Source organism: Rhinolophus sinicus, chromosome 2 (assembly GCF_057876585.1).
Source record: "Rhinolophus sinicus isolate RSI-liver-muscle chromosome 2, RSI-T2T, whole genome shotgun sequence".
NCBI classification, from domain to species: domain Eukaryota; kingdom Metazoa; phylum Chordata; class Mammalia; order Chiroptera; family Rhinolophidae; genus Rhinolophus; species Rhinolophus sinicus.
Window position 1 is genome coordinate 10931596 of NC_142502.1, and position 25653 is coordinate 10957248.

The 25653-nt window shown below is 47.5% G+C and overlaps 2 protein-coding genes and 1 long non-coding RNA gene across 14 annotated transcripts in view; 1 reads left to right on the top strand and 2 right to left on the bottom strand.

Moving 5' to 3' along the window:
• The window catches only part of TIAM2 (TIAM Rac1 associated GEF 2), a 227052-nt gene extending 221736 nt beyond the window's left edge, over positions 1–5316 (bottom strand). Inside the window, exon 1 of one of the 4 annotated variants that reach the window (XM_088795343.1) lies at positions 5199–5316. The gene's annotated coding sequence lies outside the window, so the exon portion shown is untranslated. Of the gene's footprint in view, positions 1–532; positions 773–1102; positions 1799–5198 lie in introns of those variants that run through there. The other 3 variants (XM_074333725.2, XM_074333728.2, XM_074333726.2) reach the window with 3 other exon arrangements.
• Positions 118–5692, top strand: LOC148758740 (uncharacterized). The gene is made up of 3 exons (XR_016020160.1): positions 118–225; positions 5222–5338; positions 5562–5692. It is a non-coding gene; the product is annotated as an uncharacterized LOC148758740 (long non-coding RNA).
• SCAF8 (SR-related CTD associated factor 8) overlaps positions 2421–25653 on the bottom strand; it is a 200964-nt gene continuing 177731 nt past the window's right edge. For 5 of the 9 annotated variants that reach the window (XM_088795355.1, XM_088795354.1, XM_088795350.1 and 2 more), the window contains 3 exons: positions 13244–13399; positions 8869–10035; positions 2421–6042 (listed from right to left, as the gene is read on the bottom strand). The gene's annotated coding sequence lies outside the window, so the exon portion shown is untranslated. Of the gene's footprint in view, positions 6043–8868; positions 10036–13243; positions 13400–15134; positions 15289–23539; positions 23688–25653 lie in introns of all 9 variants that reach the window. The other 4 variants (XM_088795351.1, XM_088795347.1, XM_088795352.1 and 1 more) reach the window with 2 other exon arrangements.

Consider the following 25653-nt stretch of genomic DNA (forward strand, 5'->3'; position numbering starts at 1 on the left):
TGGCAGGCGGTCGTGGTGGACTTCTCCCCCTCCCTGCTGCGACGCGGGGTCCCACCGCCCGGCAGGGCCTGGGGCTTGGCAGGGACGCCGCAGCTCTGAAAGTTGAGCCGCCGCCGGGCCGAGATCAGCTCCGCCAGCACCTTCCTGTGCGCTGCGCCCCCGGCACCCACGACGGCCAGGCTTGGGGCGCGGACACACTTGCACGGAGGCCGGGGCAGAGCTGCGGTGAGCTCGCGGGCGCGGGGACCAGGGCACCGCGTGTAAGCCTGCACTGGGAAGTGTCCCCTCCGCCGGGCCCAGCGCCCGGGGCGCTGCCACCCTCCGCGGGGTTCGTGCCCGTCCGCTCTGCGCTCAGCAGCCGCGACCCTCGGCGCATCTCCTGGGGAAGGGGGCAGAGCGCCGGGAACAAAGCGGAGAGGAGGTGGGACCACGGGCCGGCATCGCGCCCGCCCGCAGAGGAGGCCGCCGCCGCCGCCGGAGCAGCGCGGGCACCGGAGAGGAGGTCTGGGGCTCGCCCTCCGCGGCTCTTTACCTTGGCTCCAGCGCCGGGCACAGGCCGCCGGTGGGCCACACGGCCGCTCCCGTCTCGCCGCCGCGCCCCCAGCGCGGGGCCCCGCAGGGACGCCGGGCGGCGCCCGGGCGGAGTTGCAGAAGTTGCTGGGGTCGCTTGGTTTTTCTCGGGCGCAGGCAAGGAGCCTCCCGGGACCGCAGCCACGCTACCCCTCGCCCTACGTGCAGCGCGGGTGCCGGCCGGAGCTGCCGCACCTTTCTTCCAGGCCGCTCCGCCCGCCTCGCTCCCCGCCCCGCCGCCCTGCCCACCCCACCCCACCCCACCCCTCCCCACCCCACCCCACCCCACCATTCTTCCCCACCGAGCACCCCCTCCTTCCCAACTCTGGCTCGCTCTAATCCCCAGACCCCGGCGTCCGCACCCGGGCCGGCCCCGACCCTCGCCTCCGGTGTTTTCTCTGGGACATCACAACTAACCAAAACCAAGAACTCAACAAGCACTGAGTAAGCGCCTATCCTGCGCCAGGCGACCCGGCTGCCATCGTAGACGCGAGGCGTGACTCAGATCCCGCGCCTTCCCCAAAGAGCTTACAGTGGCTACGTTTCCTCGGGGACCACCGGGGACAGAAGCAGGCAGGATCTGAAGTCTCGTGGGCAGGCAGGAAAGAGAGGAGAGAGATGGAGGTGACAGTTGAGTGGAGACTGAGAGTCCAGGAGAATTCGGACTTTCCAGGTGGAGAAACCGCGGGTTCATTAGAGAAACCTGAGTGATCCAGAAGGCCCGGGTGGGGGCAGGGGAGGCCGCTCCGGAGAAACAGGGATGAGTGCTCGGTTCCTAGGATGGCTGCCCCCGCATTCACAAAGGCTCTCCCTGGAGAGGGGAGGGGAGGGAAGGCAGATATAGTCCATGGGGGTGCGAGTGTGGCTCCTCCAAGAAGCAGGAACCAAGGCAGGGCGAGATGTGGAGGATTTTCTTAGGGGAAATGGCTTTGGAACTAAATGGGAGGGGAGGGGAGAGAGCCAGGCTCGCTGCACATCTGCCCCCAGTGAAGGAGCGCGGGAAGCAATCAGTCTAACCTCCCAGCAGTCTGAGGAAGATCACCCGTGAGTCCTAAATCCAAAGTTCCCCATCAGAGGGGTCCCAGTTTTCCTTGGAACCCACCTGCCCTCGTATCCATGTCTCTACCAGTCACTGGCTGGGAGCAGCCAGGTGGGAAATGGGGCTTCAGCACAAACCCAGAGGTGAATTTCAGAGCAGGACAGCCAGGGCGCTTGGTCAGCTAAGCTCCCAGACAGCTGGAGAAGGAAGATTCTCGCAGCTGCCCATGGTTAAAAGACAAATGGGATCAACTTTCCCACTCCCACCCCCCACTTCCCCCGGGGCAGGTTTTAAATGAAGCCCCAGGGTTTGCCGTGATTAAGCAGACCTGGCCCTGCACCTTCAAAGGCTCTGTGCACGCTGCGCTGGTGACTGGTCCCTTTCCCCTACAGAGGCTCTCCCTCCCCACACCCCACACCCCACACCCCACACCCGGTCGTGTCTCCACAGGGGCACACCTTGGAAAATGCCTGCCCCTCCTCATCCTTCCATCCTGGCATCACTTCCTCCAAGGAGCTCCCCCCCTTAGCATGTTATTTACTTCTGCCACAGACCTGCCACACTGGGGTCTTTTTTGTTTTCCCGCTTGCTTCTTGTATTGCATTTTTTCAGTCTTAAAAACAATTTTTTTTTTTTTTGGATTATACAAGTAATATGTTCATTGCACACACTTGGAAAAATACATATGACCCAAATGTCTCCAACTCCCCAGTCTTCTAGGGACACCTTCCCTTGGTAGCTAAGTAATTGGCATCTGAGCCCCCATCACACGTGTATCAGTCTGGGTCCAACCAGGAGATATAAACGACAGTGACTGAACAGTGAAAGTTTAATATAAAGAATTATCAACTACAACAGGATTTGGAGCAATGAGGAATTGACTAGTAAGAAGTAAACGGAACTCAAAAGAAAATAGAAATAGCAGATACAAGGATGTAAGGAGCAGCCACTGCCCTAGGGATGAGACAGAGCAATAAAGGATGAACCTCCCCCAGGCTGAGACCCAGATCCTGTTGGGGAGGGCGTGGCCATGGCTCATTAAATGGTAGAAAGTTCATTTTGGTATCATGACAGTGGAACTTGCTGGCAAAATACACCTTCTAGAGTGTGGGGAAAGCTGTTGACAGGGAAGTGTCTCGTGGAAGCACTTCACTGCCCAATCACCTGAAGTGCAAGGTGCTGGAAGCTGGTGGTCACTGGGTGCTGCTGGCTGCCCTGACTGCAGGAGCCTGATGCGGGAGAAACCCCCCAAATTCAGGAGCCAGCTGAGTAAGAACTCTGTCCTGCAGTGTTTCCCTCACACCTTCCACTCAAAAAGCTTAACAGCCAGCTGGCAAAGGAAATTATACAAAGGGCTCAAATCCATTTTCACAGAGAGGGCAAAAAGGATGAAATTGGAGCTGACAGGCAATGAGTTGATAACCAGCATACTATGTAACCTCAGAAAGTCCAGACATTGTCCAGTTTCCCCTCCCAAATATATACCTGCATATTCCAAATGAATCCTATTATTTCTACAAATCTCTCCTTGCTGGCACTTGTCCTCTCAGCTGGTCATTTTTTCCTGACTGCCACCCTTTCGACTACAAGTCATCTCTTAGCATTTCCCCCCTACAGCTTTGCCCCAAGTGGAGGCATGGACTCCTCTTCTCCTAGTTCCTCCCACCAAGCTGTGAGGGTCAACAGAATTTACAGAAAGCTTGGGAAAAGAGAAGGAAATTACAGAAAGGCAAAGAAAAAAAGTTGAAACCAAATAATGGTCCCCAAACTGTGAAGCCGTCCACAGGGCTCCCTACCGGGTGTCTCTCCTTAGCCAGAGCCCCATACAAGGAACCTAAGTGTCCACCCCACAGAATCCAGGCTGCAATGCCTCAATCTGAGTCCCACACCATTAAATAAAAACTAATCTGTGGAGATGCTGCTCTGTCTACAGTAACAATGAACATTGATGTTATGTTAGGAAGAGAAATTGAGCCCCCCAATACATAAACTCACTCATTTATTAATCCACTTATGGAATGTCTACTTAACACCTGGCACTGTATTAGGCAATAGGGATAAAATCTGTGTCGTTGTTACGATCTGAGGGAGATAGACAGCAAACAAATGATTTTACAGAAACAGTCATGCGCTGCATAATGTTTTGGTCGGTGATGGTGATCCCATAAGATTATAATGGAGCTGAAAAATTCCTATCACCTAGTGACATCACAGCCGTCCTAACGTCCATTACTCACGTGTTTGTGGCGGTGCTGGCGTCAACAAGCCTACTGAGCTGCCAATCGTATAAAAGTATAGCACATACAATTATGGACAGTACATAACACTTGATAATAAATGACTATGTTACTGGTGGATGCAACTTCCGTCCTGCAGGCTCCATTTATGGTACGTGCCCTTTACAGGTGTACCATTTTTTATCTTTTCTACCATATTTTACTTTTTTATCTTCAGGTATGTCTAGATGCACAAATGCTCATCATTGTGTTACAATTGCCTGCAGTAGTCAGTGCAGTGACCTGCTGTACAGGTTTGCAGCGTAGGAACAATGAGCTGTGCCATAGAGCCCGGGTGTGTAGTGGGCTAGACCACAGAGGTTTGTGTCAGTGCCTCTGTGATGTTTGTACCACGACGAAATCACCCAAGACGCATTTCTCAGAAGGTATCCCCGTCATAAAGCGGCACATAACTGTAGTTCTTTTTTATGTCTCTGCTAAAGATGCAGAAAGTATAATGAGAGTTAACATGACTCTAAGGGGCTAGAGAGGGCCCCCCGGAAAAAGCAGCATTTGAGCTGGGCTCTGAAGGATAACTGAGTTGGATCATTACAGATAAAGAAAGTGGTGACTTTGAGGCTCTGAGGGGGGAAAGAGCTGCGCCCCTTCCAAAGGGAAAGGAGCAGGGACAGAGTGACAAGAGATGAGGCCAGAGAAGCAGATGAGAGCCAGTCACGCATGCTGTTGTAGGCGTGTTAAGAAGTTTGGATTTTATCCTTAGAACAATGAGAACCCTCTGAAGGGTTTTAAACACCAGTCTAGTCAGGGGGTGATGAACAGATTGGAGGGTATATTTGGGAAGAGTATGGGGAGAATATGTGTAGTGTTCAGAACAGAGGTTGGGCCTGGAGATACAGACTGAGAAATAACTGGCAGATTGAAAGAATGCACAAGCCCTGGGTGTGGCTGAAAAGCCCAAGGTCAAGACTGTAGAGAAGAGACAGAACCCTCAAAAGGTGGGGTGGCTGTCCCTTCTGCAAAAAAAAAAAAAAAAAAAGGTAAAAAAAAAAAAAAGGGGTGATGTTAGATCAGCAAAGGGAACAGAGAAGGAGGAGCCAAGGAGATGGGGGACAACCAGAAAGTTATGCTGGGTCATCATTATAGAGCAGGATTGAGTTCCCTGTAGAATAACCAAAGGTCCGATCAAAGCAAATCTACTCCCAAACTGAAATTTCCACCTGGGGCAAAGATAAGAACAGCGTGAGGACTGAAAAAGGCAGATCCACTTTCCTCACCATCCACTTACTTCCTAGCCATCAAAAGTATTTAGCTACAGTACACTATTTTTCTAAAAAGTTTAAAATAATACTCACTAGAAATAACCATTTTGTCATAGTCTCTTGCAGAAACTTCATAGGAAAATTACCCAGACCTAAACTCCATAAGGGAAAGGATTATGCCCAATTCATCTTTGCATCTCCAGTGTCTCAGGACATTTTCTGGCACATAGAAGGTGCGTGGCGATGTTTGTGGAGTTGAGTTTTGCTTCCAAAATCTTTCCAGTCATGTGTCGTATTTCATTGGGCGTTCTCGTCGCAGGACACAGAACTTTGACAAACAAGTCATCCCTCCCCCTGAGATCTACCTGAAAAAGAGTTTCGGTAAAATCCCTTTCTCGTTTTTTGGAAGGTTCTTTTTTTTTAAGTTGTGGCTTTTTACTCTTTTCTCTTTCCCAGCACCTGAAGGAAGAGACTCTCCCTGCCATGTAAACTCTCTGCCTCGCGCTGGGCCCCACCAGCTACAGAAATGACATTAGACACACACCCAATGGCAATTCCAGCCCAGAACGACTGTTTAATACCAATCTCCGCGGAGCTCAAAGGCAGAGCTGTATTGCCTGTTTGCGGGCCAGAACGAGGATTCCGGAAACGGTTACTTGCACTAAGTGCTTTTGCATTACTTCCTGCCTATAACGCTAACAGGCTCACGCAGTCTCCCTCTGTAGCGTGCAGGGACCTAGTAACCAGGCAAAGACCACACTGACTCTGGTCGTCCTGCTGTCTGTCTAGCAAAGGCAGGAGAAGTCGAGATTTCGAGGGCATAGCCTTTCAAGGAAGGCCGATTCTCTCCTTTCTGAAGATCACTTGGCCAAATACAAATGGGTCTTTCAGCTGCTCAGGAGCTTGCATGATTCACTTCATTGCGTTTTTCAAACTCCTGAAAGAGAGAAGGCGGTAGGACTGATTACAAGTCCAAAAAGCTGTGTTTAACCCGAAAATCTGGATCCACTCTTCATCGGATCACTTTCAAACCCTTTGCACGTGTGTATGGTATAACTGACAGGCAGAGCTGGGGCCGGGGTGCGTACCTGAGCACATGGGTGATGGATCTTTCTTTCTCATGGATTCGTTTGACCAGTTTTCAGTCCCACTGACCGGTAGCTGGAGTCTACCTTACATATCTTTGAAGGAACACTGATAAACCGAAGGTTGCCTGGTAGGATAACTACCCGATGATAAAAGTTCTGTGTTTGTTTGGAAGACTGCTCAAGATTCTGGATCTAAAACCTTTCTTAATCACACAGAGACTCTCGCTTGGCCAGGGCCAGTACTCTCAGTGCTCCAGCCCTGAGCTGGAAGCATCTTCTGGCGTCTCCAAAGAGGAGACAGAGGACCTCAGTGTTCCCTGGGAACCGCGAGTGAGTTTTGAGCAGAGCAGCCCAGTGCACTAGTCTGGCTGCTATGTAACCCACGTGCAGACACCCTCCAAGATACAGTGAAACACAACCGTGAACTTCACCCTCAAAAGTTACACCCTTAAAAAAATTGCCTGTGACACTGATTGTTCTAAGTTGATAAAACTGCTGTTATTTTAAGTTACTTTCATTTTTCATAATTGATAAAGTGAGTCTGATGAACATAGATGAAAATGTAAAAGTTAATACTTTATAAATCAAAATAAAGTATCTATGATAATGCTATATACTTTAAAACTGTCCAGTCAATTCTTAATCGCCAGTGGTTATACAGCCAGCATTTATTTTCATTGGAGCCCTCAGCATAGGAAATGTGTTTGCTGAACCCATAAACTTTCTGTGAAATGCAAAACTTAGAAAATGCGAGCACGCCTTTTCTCTCAAATTTCCCTTTATGGCCCCAAGTTCCACTTCTTCTATTCCCTCATCCCATTAAACTTGTTCTTGGACCTCATCACAGCTCCTCTGGTTGGGCTCTCCCTGAATTCCTTTTACTTCCTCCCAACCCTATTCGTTATGTTCAGTCATTTCCACTCTGCCCTCAACGGCATAGTCTTCCGAACGTTCTGTTATGTAAGTGCTCCTGCTTATTATTATCGAAAGTATTGAGGTTTGGGTTTTGGATGTCACAGGTCTGAGTGGTAGGAAGGGAGGAAAAACAGATAAATGTCTGTCTGCTGACAAGGATAACTTAAGCCACATTCGAAGTTAAGGGTAGTTGGTATGGAGCCAGCTGGTATACAGACAGGACTTTGGAAGCGGAGTGATTTTTGAAGTTGAATTACATGGAGAATGGACTTCTGTCTCCTGTGAAATCCATTTAGGTGTACTGGGGTGTAGTTGAATATACATTAACCATTTATGTGCCTCCTCAAAAAGTTACAATTTGGTGATGATGTGTAACTTGGGGTTTCAGTTTCCAAGTCGGGGTATTAAATAAGCTAAAACCTGACCCTGAGCTCAGATTTCTATCCTTGACAATTTCTTCTTAGTCCAGTATATCTCAAAAGAAAGAAAAACAAAGTCTTAGGGTATCCTATAACAATTATAGTAGGTATTCATCAAATGTGTCATATACCTCATCCACTTATGCATATATGAAATAAATATATTTGAATGTCAATACATGTAACTTATAGGTGTACACAGTACTGTTACATTTTTTAAAAAGGAATTTACAAACTTTAGTGACAGAATGGAGAAACGACGTCACGCAGAAAAAGAAATCTGCTTTTTAAATTTTGTGTCTAGCACACAATATAAATACTTACCTGAAAGAACAGAACCATAAATTAATGCATCTTTATTGTTTCAAGTTATAGCCATAATACCTTGAACTTGTAAGGTCATTGCTTGGTTTTTATACAAATTTTCTAATTATAAACCTTTAAATAAGCCACGAGCTTTAAAATCCAAACTTTAGGCTCTTAAATTAGATAAACCTTCTACAGGACTACATATAGCCTTTCTATAAAAAGTTAGCTTTGTATTATTATACTGTAAAGATTAGGTTTCCATGAAAAAAATTTAATCGTTTTGACATTAAAATTTTATCTTCTAGATTCTTGTAACACTACTGTCAAAGTCTCCAGTGCTTCCCTGAAGTCCGGGATTAATGAAATCTTTCTGCTCCACAAGTTTCCCTGGCTATTGGGTCAAGAGTTTTAAAAAGATGTATCTTTTACCATTTTTTTTAAAGGGAAAGAAAGCAAGCAAACATAGTTGCTAGCTACTCACTCTTTAAGCCTCTGGAATCACCTGCTTCCTTCCTCCCCCCACTCCCGTTCCCTCCCCCAGGAAGGGGATGGGGAACCATGTTTGCGTACTTTATTATTCCACGTCATTGGAATGAGAGTCTCCATGAACACACTTTCCCTTGTGGAATTCCCTAATAAAAACGGACCGCTTGTTTTAAGCCAGCAGCCCTGAGAACGGGAGACTAAACAGAAGCTCAGGGCAGGGAACGGCTGCCCTTCTTTCCTCTCACCTCACAGACTGTCTCTATCTGTCATCTGCACATACATTCTCCCAGCCTGCAAAGCTGTCAAAGATTTTATAAAGCAGTTTAGGCTCCTTCTACGTAGCTTAACCCAATTTATCATATGTTTTAGAAAAATGTCTTTGTTGAAGTACCACGTTCTACGAGACGACATTATTAATTTGCGTGGAGTCCTACCCGGACCCGAACTTTAACTCAGAAACACACCTACCCCTGATGATGACAATGGACCGGCAATGCTCCTGTCACTACCTGCTCACACAGGAGCCTGAGGGCATTCCAAGTTTACCTGCTGAAGTCCGGGGTTGAGAAATCCATCTTCTTCTCGCTGAGGTGAGGTAATGAGACTCAAGCCGTCCTGGGAAAGTACTCAAGGTATTTTTGTGTCAATGCAGCATCACCTCCACGGTTAGGTGAGCAGAGGGGTGAGTGACGGGTGGTGGCAGAGACCTGCTGGGGGCCCAAACGTCTACCGGCTCCTGCTAAAAATAAGTCAATGAACACGCAGTACGTCTGAGAGCGACCCACGTGGTCCACAGTCTCCTGGCCCCCCACCCCACAGTCTCTTCACCACCTGGTACCACCACGGAAAGTTACAGTTGCTCCTATTTTATTTCCAACCCCACACGGTTTCATCCGATTGCCCGCCTCCGCAGACTCCCGCGCCCTGGAGGGGAGGCCTTTACCACATCCACTTTGCCATTCTGATGCCTCCCCAGACTCTCTCCTCCTCCATCGGGTGCCCTACCTCTGTCAGTAGCGTCCTGTTTCTCAAGCTGCTTGGAGCCACCTTTGACCTCTTCGCACCTTCACTCCCACAACCATTTGGTCTCCAGCTCCAGCCTTCTCCTTGTTGCCTCTAAAGAGTATCTAAACCTCTCTTCCTCTCCACCACCATTCCCACGGCTTCTGCCCAAAGAATTGCAGCAAACTCCTGGGCACCCACTCACACTTCAGGACCTGGTGAAAAGGGCATCTCTCTGTGGCTGGTGAAGGTCGTCCGGGGTCCGTCTGGGTGGAGTCAGCTCTGAGCTTCTGTAGAATGGTGACTATTTGTTCTATCAGGCTCGCCCCCTCCCCAATAGACAGTGGGCCATAGGGCACGGGGGGAGGGGTGGGGTGGGGGGAGGTGTCGCTGTAAATGGCCCAGCACGTGGAACACCACAGGCATTTCAATGCCACTCGGTTTATCTGTTTCTGCTGCCCAGTTGCATTCATCCCACTGGCACACAATTTTTGCAAAGCCCCACCGGTGATGTGGCAACTCAGTGCTTGGCCCCCAGGGGCAAGAACCACTTAGCATTCCCCTCCCCCGCACTGTCACTTTAGGTTCCTCTGTGGCCATGGTTAACATAGCTGGGTTCTGAAAATCTGCTTTTTCCTGTTTTCCTCTTTCATCTGGGAGCTGGCGATTGATAACTCTTCCTCGCTGTCTCATGTTGGTGGGCTCCTGCGTCTGAGGGTGGAGATAAGAAACGTGGTCAGAACTCTACAGATGGCAACTCTTGCCTCACCGTCTCTGCCTCCCAGAAAACGTGTCACTGTTAGCAGAGGCTCCTTTGTATTAAAAATCCAATCCCCTTCCTGTCCTGGCCATATCATCTCTCTCCATCATCCCAAAATGTCTATAAATGGACCATCATACATTTTCCAGGGAAATGAATGTAAACATGAAGGAAGGAGAAGCCTCTGTGTGTGTGCGCGTGTGTGTTTCACGTGAGCGCTCACTACATAGCATCAGAGTTAACAGTCCCAACTCTGGAGTCAGAATGTCTGCTTACATCCTGGCTCCAATTCTTTCACTAGCTTTGTGACCTCAGGAAATGACTAACCCCCAGTGCCTCAGTTTCCTCACATGTAAAATGAGGAGAATACAATGTACTTGATGGAATCGCATGGCAATCAAATGAGTTAATATTTGTAAAGTACACAGGAAGTATGATCTAAGTGTTATATAAGCTTTAAAAAAAAAAAGCAGGATTTCTTTTATCCTGATGCTTTATTTTACTTCGCATATTTTCAAATGCGTAGAACACATAACAGGTGGCAGTGTGGGCTCGCCCAACGTAGGGGGTCTTCACTGCTCTGTGAGGGACTGATATCTGAATTCACATGAACACAGGCCTGATCACTCTGGAAAAACACAGATGATTTTAGCACAGAACCAGCACTACATGAAGAAACTCGGCTATATACTAGCCTGGGAAAGAAAATTCACAGATTGATGATACACTAATATGTATTGAGAATTTACTCTGTACCAAGCGCTGGGATCAGTGCTTTAGACAATTTATCTCATTTGCACCTTGTAACATTATTATCCCGTTTCACAGGTGAGGAGCAACCTGACTGTGGTCAAGAGCTGGTGACCAGCCGGCCCAGAGTGGATGCAAAGACTGGACTCTTTGTTTTACTAATGAACTCCTTTCTACTTTGAAAATATAATTCAAGACATCCACGTTAATTGTCGTTGTCCAGACATGGATGTTCATAAAATCCTGGCTGTTGATGACGACCCAGCTCTCGGCCACAGTGGGGAGCTGGCTCTGGCCTTCCTCCTTACATCCTCAGTTATCTCCTCCAGGTCCCAGGATGGAAATCACACAGTAAACAACTGTTGGCTGTTGCTAAGAGCTTAAGCTACGAACTTTCTCGGGGGATATGTGTGCTTTAATTGAAAAACTGACGACGCCTTCGAGAACCAAAGGAACGGTGATACGTGATGCAATCCCAGACACTCTTTTAAGCAACGAGGGCGATTTAATGGAGGAGGCTTCCCCAGAGCCCGTCAATCACCCCAACAGATCAACCCTGATAGCACACGGTTATATGAGAAAATATTGTAATTGCACTGAGTAATTTCTGTAATTCCCTCCTTGATGAGACCTTGGCCTGAGTGATTCTTTTACTGCAAAGTACACATGGTTGTAAACTGTATCTATTTCCTTGGTCCGTGTAAAGTCTGACTCAGGCCTGCTTAATGAAAGAAGCAGAATCAGCAAAAACCCCGACACTTGCTACATTGATGTGTGTAAGACCGTTGACCCTGTTGAAGGTATAAATGTGGGGACTTCTACGCGGAGAGAGGCAGATCTGCACACACAGGGCAGAGCGTCACCAGGACCCACACGTGACACGAGAGGCCATCCATGAAAGAAAAGATGGGCTCACAATCTGAGTTTAATATAAAAGGTGGGGACAGGTACAGAAATCTGTCTTTCCTTTTCCATGACTGAATTCAGCTTAGTTTGGCAGCTCCCATTTCCAGTTAGGAGTTGTTCTTATTTTCTAGGGCTGGAAAGTAGGTGGCGTTACAGAAATTTACTATCTGATAGCTCTGGAGGCTAGAAGTCTGAAATCAAAGGTCGGCAGGGGCATGCTCTCTGTTAAGAATCTAGAGAGAATCTGTTCCAGGCCTTTCTCTGAGCTTCCAGTGGTTGCCTGCAATCTTGGCATTCCTTAGCCTGTAGCTACACCACTCCAACCTCTGCCTGTGGTGACATGGCCTTCTCCCCATAGGTCTCTGTCTCTGTGTGTCTTCTCTTCTTATAAGGACACCAGTCGTGTTGGATTAGAGCCCTCCCTAATGACCCCATCTGAACTCCATTGCATCTGAAAAGACCCTACCTATTTCCAAATAAGCTTACGTTCACTGGTACGGGGGTTAGGATTCAACATATATTTTGAGGAGACACAATTCAAATCTTTCTTGGAAAGCTTCTAAGTTCCCAGTTCTTTCATCGAAGCTTTGTGTGAAAGCCTGGCCAGCGGGTTCCCAACCTGAGAGCCAAAACATTCTTCTACTACGACATGTTCACAACATACTGTGATATTGAGAGCTAGAAGCCATTGCATCTTCCATTTGCTCAAACGTCATGTATGCATTTATTCCTTCATTCATCAAGTAAAAACTGTGCCAGGCACAGCACAGTCCCTGGAAATACAAAGGACGTGGCTCCTGCCTTAGAGAAAGTTGCAGCCTAGACTATGATGAGTCTGAGGCTAACCGCACTCCAGACCCTTGGGGAGCTGGGGGAGGCGGGCAGCTAAGCCTAATACTTTGCATCCTCTCATCCAAGAAGAAAGCAAACGAGCTCAGCCTGGGGGTTCAGAGTCATCCCTTCTCCACCAGCCTGATGGCTTTTGGACAGAGACAGACCTGGCTTGATGTCCAAGTAGCACGTCTCTATCTGAAGGTGGGTTTGAGTCACCATGAGAAAGGACATGGGGATACTTGGTAAAATATCACCTTACATCAGAACCCCAATCAAAGGGAAAACGGAAATTATGTTGCATTTCAAAGCTTAATCCTGCCATACAATCTCCATCACCACACATTCTTTGGGTTTTCTTACTTCACACAGCTTTGTTTCCTGATTACTCCAAAAAATATACAGACATTATTTAAGGGAAAGGAACAAATATGGCTGTTGAATACAGAGGTTGTGGAAAGACAGTGACATTCATAGAGAATATTCAAGATAATCAGAGGACAAGCAAACAGCCTGCATTTAGCTTTTCCGCTCACGTCCTTGCTAAAGAGATACATTTGGATAGGGTACCATCAAGTGCCAGTCAAAATAAATACATGGGCTCTATTATGTGACAGCTGTCCTCACTTGCACGGTCAATCATCAACTGAGGGGAATGTTTGTATTACTTACAGCATAAGCTCATTAAGATCAGGAGCTTTGGAATCAAACGGAGCCGATGGGAATCTTGCTTCCATTACTTTCTAGCCATTGACTTTGGGCAAATTTCTTCATCTTCTTCCGGCCTCAGTTCCTCATGAGTCCAGTGAGGACAGTCCACCCCTACACCTGGGTTGTGATGAAAAGTGTGGTGTTTAGTGCATTTTCCTGCCTGTGACAGGTACACATTTATTCTATGTTAACACCGTTACAGTTTAAATATCAAATCTTCCAAAATTATACTTGGTGTTTGTGGGGACAGAATCCCAGAGAGCAGTTTCCAGGCTCTCGGCCTCACATGGAAAGGTGCTGGCTCGGTTATTAGATGGCCATCAGCTGTAATCAGATGGCCATCCACTGTGTCTGGGTGGCCACCAACTGTAACTAGTTAGCCATTGACCACTAATATAGCTGCTGTGGCTACGTTAGGGGGTTGGTGGGTTGGGAGAGAAGCAGGCGGCAGATTGCGGTTAGCAAGTGCCATTAGCAAGCGGATTGTGGATCGCAGATCGTGTTGATCCTACTTCCTGTGTCTCGTCCGGCCGCCAGAGAGACTGGGGTGCAGGAAGACCCCTCGTTGGGGTACTGGCAGATGTCTGCTTTTGAGTCTCGACTAGCTGCCATCGAGAATATAGTGGTATGACTCCCCTACCTGTGGTTCCATGGGTGCTCCTGTTTGGCCTCACCATATCCTGCGTTCTCGTGCGGGGAGCGGGAGCTGAGACCCCACATGACACATGGCTCAGCCTCCACATCTCCTGCATTCACCTACCAGGAGCAGGAGCTGAGTCTCTGCATGACAGTGTTCTATGTAACTTATGATATATGTGGAATTTTGAGACTCCTCAAGGGTTTTGAAGGAGGTGATTTTTCAATGTAAAAATAAACTGGCCTGGACCAGCTGTTAAAAATTGCCCTGCCCAGGTCTGCGTGTTGGAGTTCCCGAATTTCTCTATGGAAGTGCAAGGCAGTCGTAAGAATTGAATGCAACTCTGCCTCGAATACCAAGGTATCTCCCCCACACACACGTTGTTGTGCTTTCTCCAGAAGTCTAATTTTACTTTCTTTGGGACATTTCCTCGATTATAAGAAATTAGCCATTTACCAGGTATAAGAATGCATCAGAAAAGAGAAGTCAGGATTTCCATTTCACAGGAAATTTACTTAAAGTTCTGAAATCAGAAACAGGAAATGTGAGTAATAATGAGCGGCCAGGAGTGCCGTGAGTAGACTCTCGTGCGGCCGGCACGCTGTTTCCACACCCAGGGAGGCTCAAAGCTACACTGTGTTCCTGCAGTGGTGTTTTTTCCTCACAGACACAACAGTTGGTTTTATGAAGTAATTGTTAGTTCACATTTCTGCCGACCTTCTGGGAAAAATGCTTCTAGTGGCTCCCGCTGGACAGGACACTTTCCCTCCTCTCGTGGTCACAGGTGGCTTACTTAGCTCGCCATTAAACTTTCACTGCAAATTCTTTGGGTGTTACTTTACACAGTGAAGTGGAAGCAATGTTTCAAGTTGTTTTAACACAGATGAGATTCTCTGTGATGGGGGAATGCTTGTGGAAGGTCTTTCTAAACACGTAAGGATGAGGGATGGTATCAAATGCTTGCCCATCTCACAGCTGAGGACCGGGAAAGGAGCCTTCCAACACTCACTCATGGCCTCTTCGTACAAAACAAGGGCAGACTCTGTTGATGTCCTCTCTGGGGGACGTAATGTTCCATCAATGACTTTATAAATGAATGAATGACTTAAAGATGGTGAACTCAATCACTGTTTATCAGAAGAAAGAAGGACATGCTTCAATAGAAGGAGGAAGATAAGAGAAAATAATTAGAATTAGTCTGAAGGCATAATTTACTCAGGACATGTTTCTGTTGTCCAAATTCTGCTTGTTCTTTCTCTCTTCCTTTCATCTCCTCATGGCCAATGTTTGAGCAGCACGTGGAGGGTGACGTGGACAGGAAAAAAGATAAAATGACTGGCAACCCACTGCAGGTATCGGCATAGTGTGTCTATGTCAAATAAAAGGGTATTTAAAGATCATTAAGTCCAGCCCCTCACTTTGCAGATAAGGAAAGTGAGAAATCAAATGACTAGATTAAGGTCCTTGGCAGTTGAATAGAAGCTATATCATATCACTATTTATTGATTTTGGGGGAGAGGCTGTGTGATGCCAAGTAAAACTTATCATAGACCTGCCTGATATCAGCTCCCCACCCCCAAACACTGGATTGGGGTTTGTTTTGATTGATTGTTTTTGCACTGGTTTTGACAAGAACAATGCTAAAATAACGTTCTTAAATTTATTTTGCATAAAAATGACTGGGGCGTGTCCATTAGAAATGCACATTTTTGACCTCAACTCCTGACCCACCTGGAGTGAGGCTAAAGAATTTGAACTTTTATAAACATGAACAGGAGATTTGGAGGCAGAAACTGTCTGCCCAGAAACAAACACTGTCCTGAAGTGCCTTAGCTTAGCCCAACGCCCACCTCCTGGCAACACGGGTGGAAAGCTCCACTGACTGACTTACTGAGTTTTTGAAATGAACTTTGACGTGCAGAGGTAACGTGTGTATCGTACTTTGAAGAAATCTGCTATTATCATCACTACTTGAACTATGTCTTCAATTACATATAGTTGTACGCTGGTGACAAGTGCTGTATTCAAAAATCACTTGTTTTACTTAACTATTTGACACTTTGTGAAAGCCAAGTTCTTTTCTCAAGACCAAGATTAACGCCATGCTCCTCACATGATGGAAAGACCAAGGGGCACAACAAAGATTTGAGATGCTCCATGAGGAAAGGATCCAGAGTGGTCTAGTTTTGCTCACAGTTGCATCCCTAGCAAGCATCCCATGCTTTGCACATAGTAGGTGCATGACAATATGTGTTTGTAAATGAATCCATCACTCAGGAATAGGAGAGAGTATGAACACTCGGATAATGCTACATGAGTAAACACCAAACACTTGTAATTACAAAAGTGATGAATCCTTTATTAGGAAAACGATCATTAATATGTTTAACAATGATCGAGTACGTATGAGTCTTGAAGGAAATGGAAGGCAAGAAATCCAATGCTTGGGAGGAAACTTGACCTTTCTTCCTAGGATTAGCTTATGTTTCTGATTCCTTAAATTTTCCATTTATCCAAACTACAGGTTTCTGCAAGGCTCGGTGTATTTTAATTAAACTCTGGGGATGAACACAGACTTTCCAAACTTCCTACGGTTGGTACCATTATGCTGCAAAGCAGGGTTTAAAGAAAACAGTGAGGAGGGGGCAATGTTCACCAACTCCTACGTTTGTATTACCCTCTCACAAAACAGAGCCACAGAATAATGGTGTGGAGAATTGTCCTCAGTGCCTAGATGGCACTTAACAATGGTCATTTCCTTGCCTTCCAGGACTGGCACTTTGTTCTTTAGTTGTCTGTTTTGTGTCCACAAAGGAAAGTTCTGTTTGTGTGACTCAGGCTATGAAAACGTTTAACTTAGCAACCACCCTGGGTATTCCCCACACAGGCCGCAGCAGAAGTCCAGGAGAAGTATGGCAGCCACCACTTGTATCCCTGCCCCAGTGCTGTCTGTAATGGTCCCAGGGGGCCCCTGCCAACAGCCACAGTGGAAGGTGGAGGCTGGAAGGCAAAGCTGTCTCCTGAACTAAACTCTGCTCTGAGAGGGGCTTATGAAACTGGACGGGACAGACTCTCTTTCTCTCTCTCTTTCTCTCTCACTCTCTCCGTGGGTCTCATGTAAAACTAAAAGAATAAAAAAATCTCCAAGAAACATTCAACGCACAGAGATCCTGGGGACAGCATTAGTTTTTTCCCAAGTCTGCACTCTCTCCATCTCAACCCCTTGCTTTCAGTGTAAGAAACATAGGTAGTTATGAAAACATAAAGAAACAAAGAGAAAAATACAATAACTAATCCTCATAGGGTAGCTGCCATTACACTTTAAGTTGAAAAAGCTCATAGGATGGAACCTGTATCATCTGTGCAAATTACGCGCGTGTCACCCACAGTACCAGGTAGTATCCTTAGCCATTGCGTGACGCCCAAAGAGCCTGGGAAGATAATGTTGGTTCAGGCCATTGAGTCGTAATATACGTGAAGTACATGCCATAAGTGACTTTTGGACTATGAACACAATTATGGCATTCACCGAGTCTGCCAGCTCTATCATATAAGTCAGAAAAAAAATATGTAGTTTAAATATTAATTCAATTTCTTGGACAATCCCCTCCTAAAGTGGGCCAAGAAATTAATGTTCAGTCTGCACCCATTTCTTTAACAAAGAAGAGAGTGTTTCAGCCAAGGGGTCTCGAAGGCTATTCATCCTGGTAACGGCTTAGTCCCCAAGGATACACCTGAGAACCGATGGCTCCATTCCAGCCACATGGCCCCAGACCTGCAGTCCAGGAAGTGAGCTGCTAGCTTTATTTTAGTCCTCTGCTTTTAAATCCCCAGGTCAGCATTTGCTGGTGAGTTTTAAAGGGGAATTCAGGATTTGCAAACAGCTCCAGGCTACTTCCATTTCAGTGTTGCAAAGTCATTCTGTTGCTGAGTGTCCATCATCTGGAACCATCCTCGACATCCTGGCTCTGCCACCTGTGAATAGGTGCACTGCTGTGTGGTAGGTGAAGGCCAAGTGCTCAGTCCAGAAAACTGTCATCTGAATGATTCACGTGCATGTCCTGGGCCCCATCGGCCATTAAAGAGATGGATGCCTTGCTAATAAATGTCGCATTCGTCAACATTAATTTAAGGTAATCCGAGTTGGCAGTCAGAAGCGTACTTTTCAATAAGCAGCCAACTCCCCTTCTATTAAGTCTTTAGGAGAATATATTATCAGCTTCTGGGAAATACCATTTGCAAGAAGCTGAGCTGGAATAGGTTTAGGAACTTAGCAGTGTAAGCTGCCTGCCCCAAACACACTCCATCCACATGTCCACAGGTGGTCAGCAAGTCAGAAGTCAGAGCTTCCGAGGCCACCACGGCTGTCTCTGCCCGACTGCCACCACAGAGCAGGCTCAGGACGCCCCATCGATTGTGCCATCCTGGAACGAGGACTGAGAAGCGCCGCAGTGACAAAGGACGGAGTCTATGCTCAGAGAAGGACATAAAATGGAGAAGACACCTGGACCGTGAGCTCTTGGAGACCCTAAGTCAGGTGACGAGATAAGATGGCACCCACGAAAGTGTAAAACAGTGCTGAGCAGCAGGTGACCGTCTCCCAAGATGGGACAGGCCCGTTAGCAGGGCGAGGTCAGCATGGTGGAGGGAACAGGGAAGGTGATGTGGAGCTGAGCCAGAGGCCCAGGGCCTGCACAGGGGGAGGAGCGGGGTCCCCAGTGAGGTGTCAGGAGGAACGGACCCTTGACGGAGAGGTCACGTTAGGACATGCAGTGCCTGGAAGGTCAAGCTGGGAGCTGGCCTGTCCCCTCCTAGGCAACACAGGACATCAAAGGTTTCTGAAGAAGGGACAAAAACCAATGTTTATATGTACAAAGACGAATATAGAGTCTATACTAGCTGAAAGCGAAACAGCTTGGCCGCAGATATGCCATTAAGACATGTCGTCTTCATCTAGGTCTGTGGTTTGACATGTCGGTGTCTGTGCCCAGGTATACTCAAGGCGATCCACTGGGATGTGAGAAGGAAATACCGGAATTCTTATGTGTATTTACTTTTAAAGTTCTCATCTTTCTGAGTATATGTTTGATGTATTTGAAATGAACATACTAGTTTAATAGAAAATGTATTTGTTAGGGACTGAATTGTGCCCCCACCCCCAATTTATATATATATATATATATATATATACGTTCTCACCCTTAATGTGACAGTATTTGAAGATGAAGCCTTAAGGAGATAATAAGGTTAATTAGGGCCACAAGTGTGGGGCCTTCTTTTAATAGATCTGGTGTCCTTATAAAAAGAATAGACACGAGATTATCTCCACGCCTCTCTCTCTCTCTCTCTCTCTCTCTCTCTCTCTCTCTCTCTCTCTCTCTCTCTCTCTCTCTCTCCATAGGCACACAGAAGACACCATATGAGGACACCATGAGAAGGTGGCCGTTGACAAGCCAGGAAGAGAGCTCCCACCAGAAATCAACCCTGATCTTGGACTTCTGGCCTCCAGAATTGTGAGAAAATAAATCTCTGTTCTTTAAGCCACCCCGTCTGTGTCAACACTAGCAGACTAACACAGTATATAATACATAAACAATCAAAAATTGGAAAAGTAAATTACATCTCAATTTTTTTAAACTTTAAAAATTGAGGAGTGTATGCAAACACATTTTGTTAATGTACATGATCAAAAGAGTTTTGGAGGAAATGCTCTAGGTGCTAGGGGCCTAAATTGAGACGGTAGTGAGTATTAAGAGCTACTCCAAAGGAAAAGTAGAAATTCAGTGAGCCCCTTGGTATAGGAAATGAAAGAACAAGAAGGAGGAAGACGACCTCTCAGTCTTTCCGTCTGGGAGATGGGGAGAGAGATCTCTGTTCCCTTCAGAGACAAGAATGGCAAGAGTTGTTCCCACAAGGAGGGTCAGAGAACCTCAAGGACCACAGGACGGATGGTCCTTGTGGAATGCCCTGCAAAGGAAAAAGAGAAATTGCCAGAGAGGTGAAAGGAAATGGGAATTTCAGGGCCACAGAGGTCAAGGGAGGAGAGACCTTCGAGGGGGACAGGGTGGACAGCAGTATCAGGGAGGTCAAGTGGAATGACCCCGAGAGATGCCTCTTGGAATTCCAGGAGGAGGTCACTGAACTGTTTAAAAAGTGACTTCAGTGGAGGGCAGAGGGCAGAAGCTGGATGTGGACAGTAGGGGGGCAAGAAAGGATGGAGGGAGAGGAAATGAAGGCAGCAGGTTACGTTTAGACTTCAACTATGAAAACAACAGTGTCAAAGTGTGAACTGTAGGGGGTGGGAGGGTGTAACATGGAGGCTTTTCCCTTCATCTCAGACCCCAGAGGAATTCCCTATTACTAATTAAACACTGTTAAGTGGTGACTGGGGCTGAGGATGTGAGACTTGGGGTCAGGGGGTGGCAAGGCAACAGCAAGGTGTTCAACCCTGTCCCAGAACCTTCCAGACAGCTCCAGTTTTGTGAGTTTGTGTGTGTGACAGAATATAACGTAGCACTAATTGTGTATAGCCAGAGGGACACACAATCCTCAAACCTATGTGCTGATCAGAAGTCTGGAAGTTTCTTCCAAATTTCACATCTTATTTGATAGTTTAGTGTGAGAAGATCTGAGCAGAAATAAAGAGAAGGAAGGGGCTGGCACTCATTTGGGCATCAGCATCCAAGTCTCATCTACCAGCCGTCACACACGGCATCACTGAGATGAGAGCCGCGAGGGGTGATGAGGTCCTTTCCACTCTTCTGATGGATCTCGGGACACCCAGGAGACACCATCTCAGTATTTTGGCTTTTCCCTGGTGTAAAATTGATTACTACCCATTTCACAAGTGTGCAGATAAATTCACAGTCACATGTGAGAACAAAACAATGCTTATAAAATTCTTTGAGGTCCCAGCGATGAAAGGGGCTATTTCAGGGCAGAATATTACCAGTCAATGATGGAGCACACACACCAATCAGATTCTCCCAGAGAATACAGTCTGCCCATCCTGGAACTAAGCTGAGTACTTTGGGAAGCTGCATTAAACATTTTAAATGAAAAGCGATAATCGCTGATAATATTTCAGTAGCTGATCTTTCTCTTTCTGGATTTATCTGACTAGCTCACATCCTTGGACATTCGTGGACTTCAGACAGGATATCAACATCGGCTGCATAGAATCACTGGTTCTCAGGGCTGGAAGGCTCCCGTGGTCCAGCCAGTCCTTTGCTCACTAAATTCCGTGTGATGTCCACACCAATGGCCGCCCCGCCCATGCTTCATTCTCCAGCAGGCAGTCATGACCCCCATTCTCACTTTATTCTGTCTAATGATAACCTTCCCAGTTCTTTTGTTGTTGTTTTTTAAACATCTTTTGCATCTTTCCAAGCCAAGGCCCACTTTAGGCTTCTGCTATCCTTCAATCCTTCATCTCCTCTCATGTTCATCCTTGTTATTCACTCCTCTCCTTCTGTATTTTTGCTCATCCTTTTAAAATCTGATCCCACTGGCAAGGCCCCAGATTTTCTGCAATAATGACTTAAAGCATTTGTACCAATGGGTACACAGTCACCCAATGTTTTTGTGCAGTGACTTGCTTTAGATCGAAACCGACATGGTTTGTATATATCCTCAGAGTAGTTCGACGGCCCCTGCGTAATAGGCTGAAGGGGTCCCCATTAGACCAATGGAAACTGATGTCACAAATCAGGCCCTGGCTCAGCTCATAATGAACTCCTAGTCCCAGTGAGCACAACTGGTGAGAAAGGAGTCATGGTGGGGCTCAGGGCTGGCGCCCTACCCAGGTCTCAGCTCTCTCCTGCCCAGGTGGTCCCAGGGACTTGTCAGTGCCATTGCTTAAGAGAGGGAGGGGCAGAGGGTGGAGGGCTCAGAAGAGTCACTGCACAGAGTTCCAGAAAAACAGGTCACAGCAGCATCCATAAGAAGGGCAGCCATCTCAGGCTGGAGCAACGCCGGGAGAAAAGACAATGACAGAAGAAAGATAGGAGGCAAGAGGCATAGGGCCTCATGGAAATACATTCTGGCTAAGGGAGGAAGGGCGGGGAAGTGCAAAGAGAAAGGAGAGGACTTTCAGAAATTACTCAAGGTGTGACGCTGGACAGTCTCTTCCCATACAGGGACGCTCCATGTGGACATGCAGTGCATGTTTGAGGAAAGCCTTCTGCAAACCCTTAAGTGTATGTGTATGCTTGGGGGTGGGGGGCTGTAGGCAAGTGTGTGCGTGTGTGTGTGTGTGTGTGTGTGTGTGTGTGCGTGTGTGTGTGTGTGTGTGTGTGTGTGTGTAAGGTGGAGCTGCCTGGCAGGCAGGGTGGGGCTGGCACTTACTTGCTTATTCTCCCTTGGCTCAGATATTCAGGTAAGGGGAGTAGCACAGGTGGAACTGGAGTAGGGCAGGTACCCAATGCAAAGGTAGGGTCTACCCCAGGGCACACTCCTGAAATCCCATTCAGAGTTCAAAGAGGTAACAAAAGGTGTGTGTACCCCCAGGGTGAGTTAGATGCACATGAAAATATATGCTCACATGTTTACCCTCTAGAATTTCCCAGTGCAAATTAGGAGGCTGGTCCTAATAACTTGGCAATAAAAACATCAAATGTTTGGGCTACGTTCTCTCAGCAGGCATGGGAAAATGGTTTATTTTGGATCCATGGGCAGCCATTAATACAATGAGGAAGTAAAAGAGGAGGAACCATCCAAATGAAAGTTTCAAGTTCACAGCGAGTTTTTCCTCTTGTCCAAACACAACAGTCTTGTGAATGCCAGACCATGGGCGCAGGCTGTGAAATTCCACAGAAATGGAATTTTCTTGATGTGAGATCTTCCTGTGGGAGCCTCAGTTCACAGAGGTTTTCACCCCAAATTTATTGTGGAGGGTCACGTAGGAAGCAGCTGAGGAGAGCGCTTGAAACGAGAGCATTTCACAGAAAGAGTGTAAAACTGGGCATCTCACCTCGCCTGAAACCAGTCCTTTTATAGGAATTTGACAGAGAGAACTAACTCTTCATGAAGACCATTTTCATATTAACCAGGTATTTAAGTTTAATGTTCATATAAAAATTCGATGGATTATTTACCAATAACAAGAAGCTCAATAGGCAAATTAGTAGGAAAAAAGGGACACCCTTCTCAACCTACCTCAAAGATCAACCTGTTTGGGGGAAAGTAGTTATATTTTTTCTACTCTAAAGATTACTTTGAATAATCGTATACGATTTCAGAAGAATCGTTTGGAGTTGTTGCTAACAAAATGGCTCAAGAAACACAGTGCTATGCTTCAAGCTGACAGAAAGTGACTAAGCGACAGATCAGATGCGTCTGCACTGATGGCTCTCTTCTCTGGGTCCCCCTGCACTTACTCTGCCTTGGCCAATGACACCCACGTCATAATTAGAGTTTTTGTACCTGGCTACACTTCACCGCCAACCTGCCACTTCCCTGGGAAGGTCTTGAAGGAAAGGGCCTACCCTCTTCAAGCCAGGCCACTGTCTTGAAGACAGCAGGTATTCCATAAACGTTTGGCCAGGTGTGGGAAATGTGGTTAGATGTGGGTTTTGGGGTCAGGATATACAGGGCTTTGGAAACTGGGCAGAAGAACCTACCCATTATCTGCCAGAGGAGCCACTTAAGGTTTCTGAGTGGAGGTTGACAGGAAAATTGTCCTCAGTCCAGCAGGGGGCCCCAGAGTGTGCCTCCAGAACGGAAGCTGTTGCCGGCCGGTGACAAGCATAGAGGCAAGTCTAAAAGGTTCTGAAAGAAAAGCACAACCAGGTGACACTTTCAAGGGATGGAGGACATGCAAGTGTCCAAGCTGGCTCTAGTTTACGAGATCAGGTGACTGAGAAAGAGATGCCCTCCTAACAGACACTGGGGAGGGGAGGTGGGGAAACAAAGTCAGTGCTGGTCACACTGCATTTGAAGACAGATCCCCAAGCCGAAATGTCCAGATGGCAATTATGATTCAGAAGGAGTCGGGGCTAGAGATTCAAATCCAGAAGTCACCCTTGCAGTGACTTCTCTGAAAAGAGAAAATGTATCACTGGAAGAACAGGGGAGAGGTCCTGGGCACGTCCCCAAATCTGCTTGTTGGGGTTGGGGCAAGAGGGCCCAGCCAAGGGCACGTGGAAGAGTCTGCCCAGGAGCTGAGGGAAGCAGGCCAGGCTCTGCCAGGTGAGCAGGAGGGACAGCTCCCTGCAGAGGGGCGGGGGCGGGGATCGGGCAGTGGGACAGAAGCAGGGACAGCTTTGGGAGGAAGGAAAAGAACGAGGCCTGAGGAAAGACATGGCGCTTTCTGAAAGGCAGTCACTCATGTCCAGTGACATAACACTTCAGTAGAGCGGTGGGAAACAGGCCAGGCTGCAGAGTACAAATGAAGAAGAGAAAATGTGAAGAGCCGGCAGCCCTGGCTGTGCACTGCACTTGAGGAGCCCGTTGGGGAGCTACCAGACGGAGCAGGAGTAAGGAAGGTTATAGGGACTCTCACTCCTGGGCATGTGCGGCAAAACGCCGGAAGTGAACCATGCACCCCAACTCTCTTCTCCAGGGGACAGGTCCGTATGTTACACATCTGAATGGCCCAGATTTCTGGGTATGTGGTTCCTCTATATCCAAAGCCCCTCTGAGCCGAGAGAGAGAGGCTGACCGTGACGGCACCTGCAGCCTGGTGAGCACGCGGAGAGGCAGCAGGGCACCAGGCCGGGCACCGAGCATTTCTAGGAACTCCGAGCCCTGGTGCTGATGTCAAGGCCGTAGCTCCAGGAAGCCCTGAGCCTGGGCCACTCGTGCTGCCGTGGGGCTATGTACAGAGAGCAGACGGCCCGTAGGCTCCCAGGGCAGTGCCCACAGTGGCCACATCACAGGAATAGGCAGCGAGCTCCTCGCTCTGCCCCACACACGGACCGCCACTTTGGGTTGTCACAACTGCGTCCAGTTAGAGGACACTGAGGCCCAGGGACGCCAGCACATCCCTCACTCTGGGGAGGACGTCACAGGCATCCCCCACGCGTGGTTCACCTGGCATGGACGCCGGAGAGCTGCAGCGATGGGAGGTGCTAGAGTCTGAATGTCCTCGTCCCCCCCGCAAATTCTTATGTTGAAGCCTAACCCCTAAGGCGATGGTATGAGGCGGTGAAGCCTTTGGGGGTGACTGGGTCATGAGGGTGGAGCCCTCACGAACGGGAGCAGTGCTCTGATAAGAAACCCCTCCCCGAGAGCTCCCTTCCCCTTCCACATGTGAAGACACAGAGAGAAGGTGCTATCTGTGAGGAAGTGGCTCGCACCAGACACCGAATCCGCCAGTGACATCATCTTGGACTTCTTAGAACCGTGAGAAATGAGTGTTTGTTGCTTTTATTAGGTTGGTGCAAAAGTAACTACGGTTGTTGCAATTATTTTTAACCTTTTAAACCACAATTACTTTTGCACCAACCTAATAAGCCACTAGGTTGATGGTATTTTTGTGACAGCAGCCCAAACGGACTCAGACAGGCCTTAAAGGAAACTGTAATGTAGCTAGAGCTTTGGAAGCCCCCGAAAGGCCTACGAGTCTAGAAGCACCTGGGATGCCTTCCTGGCCGGGCGATGGATTCTATTTAATGAAGAATAATGGTAGAAACCCATAAGATTTCATGAAATATTATTTTTACACTCAACTTTCTTCAGCAAAGGCTCTAAAATTGCCAGAAAATATCCATTCCCTACAAATCATTGTAGCAAC